This window comes from Megascapheus bottae, chromosome 19 (assembly GCF_031878675.1).
Source record: "Megascapheus bottae isolate mThoBot1 chromosome 19, mThoBot2.hap1, whole genome shotgun sequence".
NCBI classification, from domain to species: Eukaryota; Metazoa; Chordata; class Mammalia; order Rodentia; family Geomyidae; genus Megascapheus; species Megascapheus bottae.
The window spans coordinates 9,483,334-9,498,888 of NC_143527.1; positions in this window are offsets into that span (position 1 = coordinate 9,483,334).

A 15,555-nucleotide genomic window follows, 5' to 3' on the forward strand; every position below is an offset into this window, starting at 1 on the left:
ATCCATTTTTACCTGAGGAGATGGGTAAGTTTGGAGAGGAGGGAGAGAATGATGGAAGGGATGGTACTGATCAAGGAGCATGTGCTCAGCCAGGTATCGGTGGTTTATACCAGTAAACCTAGCTATTCAGGAGGCTGAAATCTGAGGGCTATAATTTGATGCCAGCCAGGGCAGGAAGGTACATAAGACTCTTATCTCTAATTAACCACCAAAAAGTTGGAAGTGGTAGAGTGCCAGCTTCGATAAAATAAGACCAGGAGCCGGTGGCTCATGCCTGTAATCCTAACTGCTTAGGAGGCTGACATGTGTGGATTGTGGTTCAAAGCCAGCCTGGGAAGGAAAGTCTATGAAACTCTTATCTCTACTAACCTACCCTAAAAGTCAGAAATGGTGCTGTGGCTCAAGTAGTAGAGCACTAGATGCTCAGGGTCTAGGCCCTGAATTCAAGCCTTTATGACTGGAGAGAGAGAGAGAGAAGGAGAGAGAGAGAGAGAGAGAGAGAGAGAGAGAGAGAGAGAGAGAGAGAGAGAGAGAGAGAGAGAGAGAGAGAGAGAGAATAAGCTAAGGGACAAAGACTAGGCTAAGTTCAGACCTGCCTGGTATAAAAAAAATACATTATACTCATAACTTGACATGTTGAATTGAAATCCTTTTGTATAATTACTTAAAGAAAAATATTTATTATATTAATACTATTACAAATATGATTACAAGTGATGTTTATTGAACAACCATCTTTCGGGGATTTAAACTTAGGGCCTCCTAGTAACTAGGCAGGTCTTCTGCCATTGAGCCATCCCCCAGGCCCTCTACAATTTTTTTCTTCATACTTTTGACACCTATATAGTTAATTGCTATTAGCTAATGAATCCCTATGTATTTATTGAGTACCTCTTGAGGAACAAGTCCCACACTAGAGGACAAAATAATAGAGTAATTCTTTATTATTTTTTATGGTTGGAATAATGTATAGAGGGGTTACAGTTGCATTCTTCAGGCAGTAGATGCATTACTTCTCCCACATTGATAACCCTTCTCATGTTTTTGTAGGTAGAGTAATTCTTATCCTTAAAGCTTTTAATCTAGTTAGCAAGACTATATGAATATAAACAATAAATGTGTGGAAAAGCAACTGCATGGAGTGACTGATGCCAAATGATATATTTGTACTGAAGGCCTGTAGAATAGAGGAGAGCCATGAGAAAATGACTAAACCAGCAACGATGGAAAAGATGAGTTTTAAAGAATGAAATACATGGCTGGGTATGTAGCTTAGTGGTAGAGTGCTTGCCTAGCAGGCACTAAGCCCTGGGTTTGATTCTTCAGTACCACACAGGAACAGAAAAAGCCAGAAGTGGTGCTATGGCACTATACTTGAACAAAAAGTGTCCGAGGACAGTGTCCAGGCCCTGAATTCAAGCCCTACAACCGACAAATAAATGAATGAAATAATGAAATACACCATTTACAGGTAGGAGAAAAAAACTAAGGAAATGGGATCTACTTCATCAAGAAGCAGTAGATTGAAGTAAATCATGCAGAAGAGTATACAATAAATAAGTGTAAGTATTATTTTTCTAAGAATTGCCCGTGCTTTTGGTTTTGATATAATGAGGAACTCAGGAATATTGATGTACAATTGGAAAGGAATTAAAACCATTGAAGATCCCAATTTTTGTGGCCTTCCCTGAGAAGGATGGACGAAAGTCACAAGGCTCCTTCCCAGGGATGTGTACCTCAATCCTGCATCCCTTCCCCCACCCCTGCTACTCACGAAGGAGGCAAATATTTGTCTCCAGGCCCACGATTTAATGCAGCAGAACTGGGAAGCAGTTTAAAGCCTATAAGCAGGAAATTGAATTGGAGCACTCCCTAACCCTTTCCAGGCCTTGATAACCTTCTAAATTTAGTCTGAAGAAGGTGAAGTTCTTGAAGGAGAGAGCAGAGCTCCCTCAGCCCCGAGGCTACTGAGAAGTCTGCAGCCCAACGGGTGCAGAGGAAGTTTGATTTTGGAGTGGAGTAAAACAGTGGCCAAGGATACCAAGGGTGAACTAGCAGGGGAAGTGTCAGGCAGGAAGAATCAGGAGAAAGGAAGGAGAACACCTTACTGGTTACATCTTTATGTCCTCACACCTGTGCTCTGTGCAGAAATCCAAAGGATAAATTCAGAAAGAGCTCATGAGCTCTGAGTATGATGATTTCCTAGAAGGTTTGCATCTCATAGGGTGTTCATTTCTATCCAGTTCTCAGCATGTTTGCATCAAGTAAGTATTGTCTTTCAAACAAACATTACTCATGTTGGACTCAGAACAAGGAAAAATTCAAGAATTAGAGAATCATGCTGGGCATCCATGGCTCGTGACTATAATCCTAGCTACTCAGGAAGCTGGGATCTGAGGATCATGGTTCACAGCCAGGCTGGGAACAAAAGTCTGTGAGACTCTTAAGAATCTCCAATTAACCACCAGAAAACTGGAAATGGCACTGTGGCTCGAGTGGTGGAGCACTAGCCTTGAGATGAACTCTGGGACAGCACCCAGGCCCAGAGTTCAAGCCCCAGGACCAAAAAAAAAAAAAAAAAGATGGAAAAAAAAAGACAAAAAAGATATGTATATATTATATGCTCCTATGCCTGTATATATCTATCTAACCATCTATCTACTTATCTATCATCTACAAGTAGAAACTAATTCTAACTATGTGACTCTCTAGGAGGGTAACAGAAAGGGGAGAGAGGAAGTTGCTGGTGGCTCCTGCCTTTAATCCTCGTCAATCAAGAAGCTGATACCTAGAGAATCTTGGCTCAAAACTACCCTAGCCCAGGCAGAAAAGTCTGTAATACTCCATCTCTAATTAGCTAGAAAAATGTCAAACTGGAGGCATAGCTCAAGTGGTAGAATAAGATCTGTGACCAAGAAAATATACTGAGAGCATGAGACCTTGAGTTGAATCCCTAGTACACACACACACACACACACCCACATGGGGAGAGAGAGAAGAGAGAGAAAAAACACATAAAAGAAAAGAACAAGTGAAAGAAATGGGGGGAGAGAAAGATGAACAATTTCAAAAATACAGTGAAATTATATATGAAGACAGCATAAAGAATTTCAATGAAACCTGTGGATCAAGCAGAGATTGTGGGGACAAGGGAAGACAAAGCAATAGAGAGGGTTATTTTGAGCAAAACATAATATATAGACACTTGAAATATGCTGGTATAACTAATACACACTAAAAAAAAAAAACCCTAAAATACAAAGAAGCTAGGCACCAGTGGATCACACCTATAATCCTAGCTACTCAGGAGGCTGCGATCTGAGGATCACAGTTCAAAGCCAGCCCAGGCAGAAAAGTCCCCATAAACCTCTTATGTAATAAACTATTCAAAAAAGCCAGAAATGGTGCTATAGCTCAAGTGGTAGAGCTCTTGCCTTGAGCACAAAGAGGCTCAGGGACAGTACCTAGGCCCTGAGTTGAAGCCCCAGGACTTATTAAAAGAAGGAGGAAGAGAAGGAAGAGGAGGAGGAGGAGGAAGACAGGAAAGTAAAACAGGCTTGGACAGAGGATGGGTACCAGCAGGAAATGAAGAAGGTAAGGATGAATATTGACACCACTGATTTGCATATATGCAAAGATAACAATATATTATTCAAGAAGTGATATAGGGAGGAGTGATTAAGAAAGTAGATTTGGTGGTGACGAGAGTAACAGAGGCAGTGAGCTTGGTTGAGATCCATAGTTTACTTGTGTGGAAATATCACAACAACCCTCCCTTGTATAATTAATGCATGTTGATTAAAAAAAAGGAATTATTTTTTTCTGCTCCATTAATGTTGGGAGGGGAATGGACAGAAGAGATGGATCATTCTTTGAGGACAGTCCCAAAAATCCCAGACAACAGGACAGGGTAATATTTAAAGAATCAATTTATAAATCATTCTGAGACTCTTCTGTGTGTCCAGGCTACTAAATCCTCCTTCAACACTAAGGTTGGAACTACTTTAATCCTTTAATCCAGAGATCTTTCTTGGAATGGCCTCCTTGCTAGCCAGTCTTTCTCCTTTGGTCAGTCTGAGGATTAAACAAGATATTCTGAAGTGCTTGGTGTCATTGTGAGTCCTAAGTAGGTAGAAGGCATTGTGAGTGGGTTTTCTTTCTTTTTGGGTAACAGTCATTAGCATTAGACTTGAATTTTGCCAACATCTAAAGGTATTGTAGAGGGAAGTCCAACGAATAGGACAGAAGTCAAGCCAACTGGTCCTCACAGTCCACCAGCTGGCAGAGGTGGAGGTTGTTTCGTGTGATTCCTGAGCAGAAAGTTGAAAGGCTGTGTTTCACTAAGTGCTCCTAGAAAAGAGGATAGCTAAGCACGCTCAAGAAGCCCAGCTTCACACACATGTGTCCTGCAGGGTGTGTTCTGCTGGGCTCCATGGGTGTTAAAATGGGAATCGAGGAGCTGGCGATGGAACTCAGAGGTAGACTCTTGCCTAACATGCAGGAACCCCCTGGGTTTGATTCTGATCATTGCAAAATAAATTTTAATATTTTAAAAAGGAAAATCCAGCTATAATCTTTGTTAGCTGGGAGGCTGAGACCTTTGAACCAAGGTTTAACGTCAACCCAGTCAGACAAATCAGAGACTCTTAAAAGCTGACGTAGAGATGTGAAGCATAGGGTAGAAGACCAGTCTTGAACAGAAAACGTCAAGCAAGTATATGAAGCCCTGATGATTAATACCCTAGTATTAGTGTGTGCCCATGCCCATACATGTGTACACACACACACACACACACACACACAAGAAAAAGAAAAGGCATGGGGATCCAGAAAGGTCATTAAAGTCTTGGTTGAAGTCTCTAAAGACTTGAGATGGGCCTAGTGATAGAGTACTTGCCTAATATGTATGAAGCCCTGGATTTGATTCCTCTGTACTATATACACAGAAAAACCTGGAAGTGGTGCTGCGGTTCAAGTGGTAGAGTTCTAGCCTTGAGAAAGCCCAAGGACAGTGCTCAGGCCCTGAATTCAATCCCTGGCATGATGGGCAGAAGGAGGAGGAAAAAGAGGAGGAGGAGGAAGAAGAGGAGGAGGAGGAGGAAGAGGAAGAGGAGGAGGAGGAGGAAGAGGAGGAGGAGGAGGAAGAGGAGGAAGAGGAGGAGGAGGAGGAAGAGGAGGAGGAGGAAGAAGAGGAGGAGGAGGAAGAAGAGAAGGAGGAGGAAGAAGAGGAGGAGGAAGAAGAGGAGGAGGAGGAAGAAGAGAAGGAGGAGGAAGAGGAGGAGGAAGAAGAAGAAGAGGAGGAGGAAGAAGAAGGGAGGAGACAACAATGACGACGACAACGATGATGATAAAGATGATGACAATGATGATGGGATGGGAGTGAAGGTTAAACTTGTAGAAGCCAAGAAAAATTACAGGAGGAGCTGTTGATGAGGCCGTGGATGTCAGAACTGCCATTACTTACTTTTCATCAGTGCCTTTGAGAACATGGGAGAATGACCTGTGTTCTCTGTGTGGATCAGGCCAGAGAGACAGTGTCCTTAGAAGCCTCTTTGAATTTGTGGGGACCGAAGGTTTTAGAGACAGACATATCTAGACCTGGGTTTGTGGTTCCACGCTGTCCTAATAATTGGGCAAATTATTCCATTATTTTGTGTTAAATTATCTTTTAAATACTAGGGCATGTGAACACATACTTCCAAGCAATTTCTAATTTTGTTTTCAATTCTTTTAATGAAAAATTGCAAACATGTCAATATGAAGCAATAGTATATACGTAAAGAACCTGCATATATTTCATAACCTGTTATAACAACTACTACCTTAAGCTAGTATTTCTTTCTCTCATTTACCCTTACTGCAAATTACTGTAAAATAAATCTCAAGCATGTCATTTACTTCATGAATATTTCATTGTGAATTCTCAAAGATGGGTCTTTTCTTAAAGCTATTACAATTCCATTATCATACTAAAAAGAATGATCATGATGGGCTGGGAGTTTGGCCTAGTGGTAAAGTGCTTGCCTAGCATGCACGAAGACCCGGGTTCGATTCCTCGGTACCACATACATAGAAAACGCCGGAAGTGGTGCTGAGCCTCAAGTGGTAGAGCTCTAGCCTTGAGAAAGTCCAAGGACAGTGCTCAGGCCCTGAGCTCAAGCTCAGGACTGGAAAAAAAAAATCATGAGTTTCATACTGTTAGATATCCTACTCAGGGTTTCATTTTCCCCAGTGTTCTTATAATATTTTTTTTAACACTTGGTTCAGGTAAAGTCCAGACATTGAAATTGGTGGATATATTTCTTATAGGGTTTTTAAAATTGTCTCATTCAGCGCAAGCCATTTTGATCTCACAACAGCAGTCTTCGGCTGGAGAAGAGTTCTCGTTTATAGCCTTCATCCCCACCTCAGAACAAGAACTGCCACGTTTCCCACACCATCATCCTATTGCTTCAGTGCCCTTTGCTTATTGACAATTCTAGATAAAAATTTCTACTATCCTTTTTGTTTTTTTCTCTCTTCAGGTTTCTTTTCCTTCCAGTTTGGTAGCTGACTCCCCACTTACACTTCTAATTCAGATTACCAGGTGTTTTCTCAGCATTTTCCATAACACCTCTGCACTGATATTTTTGATACTGGTTTTTCCAACTGAACGAACTTATTTACTCTTTATTTTATCTCAAAATATACAGACCAAAATCTTAGAATATTAATTGTAGTCTACTGCCAACAAGGCGATAAACAAAAACAGTTTAAATTTTTAATAGTTCTTTTTTGTCCTTAGGTGATATTTCACTAAAAGCTGTTTGTTTAAATATTGGATTGAAGCCACTGAAATAATCCCTTCCTGTGTAGTCTGCAATGCAGCCTGCTCGATTCTCCACTAACTAGCTCATTTATTTTCTTCTTTTTGTTTTAGATTTTGGGGATTACATTTTTTTGTTTTCAATTTATGGTTCATATATAGTCAAGGTATATTTTGAGAAGTCGAGCTTTGATCCCAGCCTTTTCTGTCCTGTTCTCTGTATTCCTGTTGTCTTGAGTTTCCTCTCTCTCTCTCTCTCTCTCTCTCTCTCTCTCTCTCTCTCTCTCTCTCTCTCTCTCTTTCTCTCTCTCCCTCCCTCCCTCCCTCCCTCCCTCCCTCCCTCCCTCCCTCCCTCCCTCTATCCCTTCCTTCCTATCTACATTTCTTTCTCCACATCTTCTTTTAGTACAAGTAATTTTATTTCCTAGGGCTTGAACTCAGGGCCTGGGCAGTATCCTTGGGCTTTCTCAAGGGTAGCACTCTACTACTTGAGCTAAACTATCACTTCCAGCTTTTTCTGTGTATGTTGTACTGAAGAATCAAACCCAGAGCTTTGTGCATGCTAGGCAAGCACTCTACCACTAGGCCATGCTCCCTGCTCCTAATTTAAAAAAAGAAAATATGAACACACATGGAGGAAATGATGAAAGAGATATCGATCAAGAAACATTGTATTTATAAACTGACATGCTGAATGGCAGCCATTTTGAACAACTACTTAAATGTAGTAAAAATATAATTTAAACCCTCCTCCGCCGTCACTAGGGGCCGGGAGTTTAGCCTAGTAGTGGAGTGCTTGCCTAGCATGCACAAAGACCCAGGTTCAATTCCTCAACACCACATACATAGAAAAAGTTGAAAGTGGTGCTGTGTCTCAAGTGGTAGAGCTTTAGCTTTGAGAAAGCCTAAGGACAGTGCTCAGGCCCTGAGCTCAAACCCTAGGACTGGCAAAACAAACAACAGACAATAGCAACAAGTATGAGCAAACATTTATTTCCTCTTTTCTAAGATAAAGGTATCATTATACAAGCTTACTATTTTATACTTATGCTGATGAATACTACGTGGGCAACTTAAAATATGAACTAAAACATAGTCCATTGTCCTTATAATTGCCAAATCCTCAAAGGTATGGAAAACCCAGAAGTTTATTATAAACTTGCTGGAGACACATTTAAAAATTTAGAACTTAATGCTTAAAATTATTTATTGTCTTTTTTAAGCTTTTAATTAGATATGGCTATGTTTCTTTTTCTGTTTAATTAAGATTTCTTTATTAGCATACATTAATTTTACAAGGAGGGCTTCACTGTGACATTTCCATGCACATATTCATGTTTCTGATGCTGACATATTTAGTATATTTGATTATTAATACATCTTAAACATTGATGGAGATGTTAAATAATGTACAATATGTGCACTGTATCAAGCTTCTGGAACCTGGAAACAATAAATTCAGAAACATATCTAGTTCCAAGAATTTCAAATAAGGCATTCTGACCTATAGTATATAAACCATTCAGCTGGGCTCCAGTGGCTCACACCTGTAATTCTTGCTGCTCAGTAGGCTGAGATCTGAGGATCGAGGTTCAAAGCCACCTTGGGCACAAAAGTCCGAGAGACTCTTATCTCTAATTCATCCAGTAAACTGGAAGTGGCACTGTGGCTGGTGGTACAGCAGTAGCCTCAAGCTGAGAGCTCAGGGACAACGCCCAGGCCCAGAGTTCAAGCCCCATAACTGACAAAGAATATCATTTATTAACTTTTAGTCACCCTCCTTCTCCCAGCACTTGCTCTCAATGTTTGGGAAAGCTTTGTGACATAATGCTCAGCCTCTGTTTAAGGATAGCCCCACGAATAATATGAGGTTTGAAATACAGTTTGGATAATGGTTCTTCCTTGTTCAAACAATGTTGGGTGAGGTCCTTAGATTTCCTCCTAAGTAAAGTCACATCAGGGACAAAGATTTCTGGTTCCAAGTTTAGCAAACATATTAGTATTTCAAAACTTTGATATAATTATGCGACAGATAACATTTAAAAAAAATACACTTTCAGGCTTAGTCCACCCTTCTGGGTTTCAATATCATAGACTCTCAAGGGGTAGAGAAAGCCAGTCACTGCTGGTAAAAACTCTGAACTGACTGACTGTGACTCGAACAAGAATCCTTTCCTAACTGTGTCTCGGGCTTTTATGAGGAGCCATTGCATTTATGGGGCTTATAGCAGCCAGATATGACCTGTAATTATAACACTGCTCTGCTTTATTGCCAAGTGGTTTTTAGAACCATTACATCATAAGGTTTATTGGAGAAGTAACTTAGGCCAAACTTCTCATATAGAAGAACACTGGGTCTTCTTTGTAAAAAGTACACTCGACACTGCCCCAAGCCTGGCTGCTCTGTGTCCATTTCTCCTTGACAGAGCCAGTGGACTTGTTCTCCATAGAGTCTCTGAGTAAACATAGGCCACTTATGGGAGGAAGCTTGAAAAACATAGCCTGTTACTTTCTCTGTGTGTTTTTGTTACTCTGTGACACAAACCTGGCCAGTGAGAGTGAGGGTGATGAGGCTGAGAATCACGGCTGCCTTGAGAAGGTAATGCACCATGAGTGAGAAATGAGCCAATGAGCTTGGGGGCTGTTTATAGCCTAACTTACTGATATACTTGCTAGAATCATGCAGTCAGTCAGAACCCCAATGTCCACATGAATCCCCAGGTTTTTACTAGCAGAGAGAAGTTATCCTTTTTGATTTCATAAACTGTGCTTTCCTTATCTACTCCAATTTCCAAAATAGCACAAGGATCTAATTAATATTTATGAAGTTCTTTGAGAATCTATGTCTATGGCAAGTATTGAGTACTAAAGCAGTCAAAGTTTGATACAGCATACCTGAAGTACTATAAATATTCTCACATCAGACAAGTAAAAACAAGGTGACTGAATGATTAGTAATATAGGAAGCAGAGGAAAGATGAGAAGAAGACAAGAGGCATATGATGATGGATGAGTTTGTTGGGTATTTTAATTTTCTTTGCTCTGATCTGACCGGGAAGACTTTTGAAAGAAAGGTGTTTTCATCAATTTTCTCATTTCCTTTCTAGAATAAGGAAATGGGAAATATTCATCTTATGAAAAATAGTGGACCACTCCCAGACTGGAATTTTAAGATCTTCAGTTTGCATATGGCACCAACTTGTTCTGATATGCTTATATAAAAATATTGAGTTTTGTAGTTAAAAAGATCACTCTCTCTCTCCTTCCTCTCTCTTCCTCCTTGTTTTCCTCTTACTTAAAGAAAACTGCTTGGAGCAAATAATTCTGCTGACGCCCAAGTTCATATGAGAGAGTAGGTTATTAAAGTTTTCATAAATCAGGGACTAACGAATGTTAAATAAATACCCAAATTCTGCTATCCTTGTGGACCAAATAAGTGTAAAGTACAACTCATTTCTGTGTATCTCTGAAGAAATCACTTATGCATTGGAGATGGCATCATATCCAGGCATTTTATTTTGTGTCCTCTGTCATCGGAAAAAGCTTGAATCAATGTGTCACAGGCCACAAGCATCTTGCTTCTACTTTGTATGGAGAAATTGCCTCAGTTAAAGTCTATTGTGTATAGATACCAGGATCCTATAAGCATTTGCTGAATGCCTACTGTGTGCCAGACTTTCCAAAACTCACTGCCAAAATAAGCAATTTGGAATAACTTTGGGTTTGGCACACGATTCCAAATCATCTTGGACCCAGCTCACAATTAGAGAACAATGGAAAATCTTAGAGTAAACTCTTGAAAAGCATCTATTTGGCTCAACTTTCAAAATAGGAATCAAATTAAAAGTGTGAATTAGGGAGTAAGAAAGACCCACAGGTAAACATCCAAATGGAAAAGAATCACACTGGGCATGTTTTGGGGGTAAAAGATGTTCTGGTCTCTTGGAAGGCTTTGCATGTTTTTTTCTAACCAGCTTTTGGATGTCTGAGAGGCCAGAATCAGGTATTAATCCACCAGTTGAGATCTCCTGAACTCACTGACTCACTCTGGGAAAATTTATTGCCAGTAAAATATGCATTTCTTTTGAAGGATGATTACAGTGTGGTGATTATGATGAGTCACATTCTAATTAATGTAGGAGCTCCAAAAACTGCAGAAAACAATTCCTTATGAACATGGAGTTTGTGTGTACCCATACACACACACACACACACACACACACACACACACACACACACACACACAGCATTCTGTTTCCTTCTCTAGTTCTGACAGAACTGTAGGAAACGTTTTTTTCTTGCCTTTATTCTGGTGTCAGTATGAATTCAATTCCTGAGTCACCTATAATTTGAGGACAGTGAAGTATCCTTTCTCTTCCATCAGCTTTTTCTTAGCTCATAGATGTTTGAACAAGTATGAGAGAATAAAAGTTCTGGCAAGCAATAACTTGCAACTGCAGCTGTTTCCGTTGTTTGAGGATTAAAAAAAAAAACACAACGTAAGTTCAGTCGACCACAAGAAGAACACCACTGGCTGTTGTCAGGAAAGCGGGTTCAAGGAGCAAAAAGGAGCTCTCCAACCAGCCCCATCCACTGTTTTATTACTTCCCTACAGCAGTGCAGTTGAGTGCAGGGGCTGTTTCTGATTGTCCTCCTAAGACTGAAGAAAAGAAAGTATGTTCTTGGCTACAGCCAAATCAGGTAGGTTGCTCATATTGTTATTACAAGATCATTTGGGGAAGGAGCTGGGAAAAGCAAGATGAAAATGATCATTAATGAAGACAAAATGTATTCTCTTACTCTGAAATGCATTGCCTGTGCTAACCATTGAAAATAAGATATTTATTCTGTGGCTCCTGGAGCAAGGTGGCCAAAAGAAATCTGTTGACAGGGCTCAGATCCTGGTAGCTAAGGGCAGCTGGTGTCATCTGGAGGCCTCAGAAGAGGATTTACTCTTAAGATCATTCGCTCACACTGCTCTGGGCCAGGAGTTGTGTAGCTCTTTCCAGGTGGGCTTTTCCACAGGCTGCTGGATTGTTTCATAGGCTCGTACCAGCTTGTAGGAAGGAGATTGATCTGAGGGAGAGAAGGAGTGGTGCCATAGACCTTTTATGACCTATTTTCAGAATCTCATGTACCTACTGTCAAAGTCCAATCCACATGCAAGGCAGAGAAATGAGGTTCCACCTTTTTGAAGGGAGGAATAACCAAAAAATGTGTGCACAAATTTTTAAATATCTATAGTAGAGTATCACAGGATAGCTGTTGTGTAACGTTGTGGCAGAAAAGATATGTTTTATTATCCACTATGAATAAGTTGTTTACTGTTCATAATTCAGCCTTAGGTCAATTTCCCTTTGTTTACATACTAGGGTGTGGAAGAAAGACTTCTGAGATAAAAAGTAACTTAGAAAGAGTGAACATATGTGGCAATTTAAGAGAAACTGGAAGCTGAAGCAGGTAGCCTTCTTGTATGGGAATTCAATAGAAGAAATAAAGAAGCTACATTCTAAGAGGTGGAATTGGGAGTCTTTATTAGAAAGCTGGTGACCGCAGGTAGACCCCTCTTCCAAATACCTTCAGTCCCTCTAATATACTTAGCACTATTGGAAAACTGAGTCATGAGAACAGGAGAGAAAAGAAAAAGTAGAAAAATAATACTAACAAACTAGATCAGTTCCAATGAGGAGCTGAAGTGGGGTGCCATGGTGTCTGGAGGAGAGCCAGGAGACATGACACATGGTATAATGACACCTGAGATGCTCTGGGCCTAAACAGGATTCTGGTCAGGGAGCAGATGACAGGGAGCTTGAGAGTTCATGACCAGCAGCTCCAGTATCCTGTTGTCTAACTCCCCACTCCTGCCTCTAGGAATTCAGGCCCACCCTTCACCTGGGAAGTGGGAATTCACCTCCCTCCACCATGAAGACAAGATGGTGCCAGTTAAACCCAATTCCTTATTATCCACCATGTGGCTAAGATGGCACTGGTTAGACCTAGTATCCTTAATTCAGCTCATGCCTATAACTCATGCCCAGGCCTTGAGTTTAAGCCCCAGTGTCAGTTTACAAAGGAAGGAAGGGAGGGAGGGAGGGAGGGAGGAAAAATGAAGGAAATTAAGATTTTTCAATGGACATACCTAAGTACAGTCCTAACAAAGGCCGCCTGAGCCCCTCCATAGATAGCATCCATTTGTAGTGCTGTACTAGATCTGGACAGAAAGAAGAATCATCATGTGTAGTGAAATAAGACAGTGTCACCAAGACCAGTCTCATGCTTCTCTTTCATATATTGACTGGAAAGTAAGAAATGAAAGTAAAAAGGCATGCTAATGAGGATGTGGAAGGCACAGAGGAAAATGGAAATGCAGGATTAAGGAGTAATTGAGGGAGTGAGGCAAGAGGGAAAGGGCAGAACAAGATCAAGGTTGTCCTAATAAGTTGAGGGCATGACTCAAGTGGTGAAGCATCTGCCTACCAAATATGAGGCCCTGAGTTCAAATCCCAGTACTCAAAAAGAAAAAGAAATGTCCTAAGAAACACTCTTCACAATGAATACACATTAATAAAAAGTATGTCATCCTCCATGGAGAGAACTCAAAGGCACATGTTTTCCTCTGGCTTCTTGGAGTTTCCCAGTAGGATTTCACTCTAGTTGCCCTTGGCAGTAATTGGTTTGACAACATACACTTTATTGGCTGCTTTCCCTTTTCTTTCAATTCCCTACTCCCTTACTGGTATATCTAGAATCATCTCTCAAACTGCTGTGAATAAATTCTTCAGACAGGGTCTGCTCTTTAGAGAACCCAAATTAAGACAGAGGGCAACATGGCTGCCTTCTTTCCATGCTCGGATGACGGATTGCCTGTGGAAGGATTAGGTGTATCATTGAAAGGAGAGTTAGATAATAGTTATTTGAAGGTGGATTTTTATTTAACAGAAAGAATTCTGTAGTCATTCGAGATGCCTAAAAATGGATAAAAGTTGCCTGGGGAGAAAATAAACTCAATGTCACAGGAAGTGTTCACACATAGGCTGGTTGATCACAAGGGATACGTGATTGGTACAAGGCCTAAACTCAGTGACATCTAAGGTCAGTGATGGGTTTACTGTTGAGCTAACAAAGCTGAAACTTGCACATCTCTTCTTCAGATCACTCATTAAAAGCCTAGCATTCCTTTGCATGGTCAGACATTTCTGTTATTTGCATATCTTTGTATCACAATTGGTTAAAACCACTGCCAGTTTTCATTCCAACTTTAATTTTATTCTGTAATTCTTTTGAAATGACAACCTATCAGAACTCTGGACTTAGTAGGCAGTACCTGTGTAGAGGGATGGACATAAACAGAACGTGGTGGGAAGTCACCTGTCTTTATGCATTCTGACATTTGGAATTGAATTTTCGCATATCCAACACATCCTGTCTTGACAGAGCATGTTGGTTCTAGATGACACAGCATGCAAAAGCACCGCCAACCCAGCACAATAGACTGACTGCAGCCGAAAAGACATTCTAATGACAAAGCTGATGATACATAGAAAGGATTTTGGTCACACATTTATGTCAGTCTATATGGGCAACAGCGATTGTAAAAGTATTGGATTTTTTCTGTGTTTAAAGTTTTTAGATTAAATCTAAATAGTTTTGAACACTATTTAAACTAGGAAAACATTTAAATATGATAGGAAGGAAGTATGTTGGTGAAAACCCAACATGTAATCTGAAATATCATGGTTCCTCAGCTTTTAAAATGTCACCTGTTAAGATTTCTATCAGAAGTAAGCATTCATCTTTGTACCTAATTTCACATTCGTAATTTATATTCATCATGATCCCTGTTCATCTTTTTATAGTTTTTTTCAACTAAAGGGTTTTTTGTATATATTTTTATTGTTATTGTAAAGATGATACACAGTGGGGTTACTGTATCATAAGCTAGGTAATACCTTCATTTCTTTTGGGGCACTCCTTCCTTCCTTTCTCCCTCTCCCCCTGCCACGTTTTCCTCCTGTCCCTGTCCACAAGTTGTACAGTCCATTTTCAACACAGTGTCTAATGTGTAGCACTGCTGTATTTGTTCACTCTTTGTCTCTCTATTTGTGTCCCCCAACCTCCCCCCAAAGGCAGATAAATGAACATATAAGGGGGAAAAAGCCTTCAAGAAACAAACAAAAACAACAACAAAAAGTAAAATCAAACAATACCTTCTTCATCAACAGCAGCAAAATCTCTATCTTTTTTTTTTTTTTTTGCCAGTCCTGAGGACTGAACTCAGGGCCTGAGCACTGTCCTTGGGCTTTCCTCAAGTTAGTGTTCTACCACTTGAGCCACAGAACCAGTTCTGGCCTTTTCTATGTATGTGGTACCGAGGAATCGAACCTGGGTCTTCGTGCATGCTAGGCAAGCACTCTACCGCTAGGCCAAACTCTCGGCCCTCTCTATTGATCTTACTCAAAGAATTCATAAATAATTGAGGCCATCGCAGTCTATGGATCTTGATGAGCCTTAGATGCTTTGAAGATGTAAATAGTGACCAACTTCTTTATAGTTCTGATTTAGAATAGTTTGTAGATTATGATAATTAAATTCATAACGTTATAGCTCAAAAATGAAGAGAATCTCCCCAACTTAAAATATGAATTCAAGGCCAGAGAAACCTCAAATATCTCTATTTGTATCTTTGATCCCGTCTCTCCCTAGAGGAGCAATCATTTTAGATATTGACTCACATTTACTACAGTAACTCT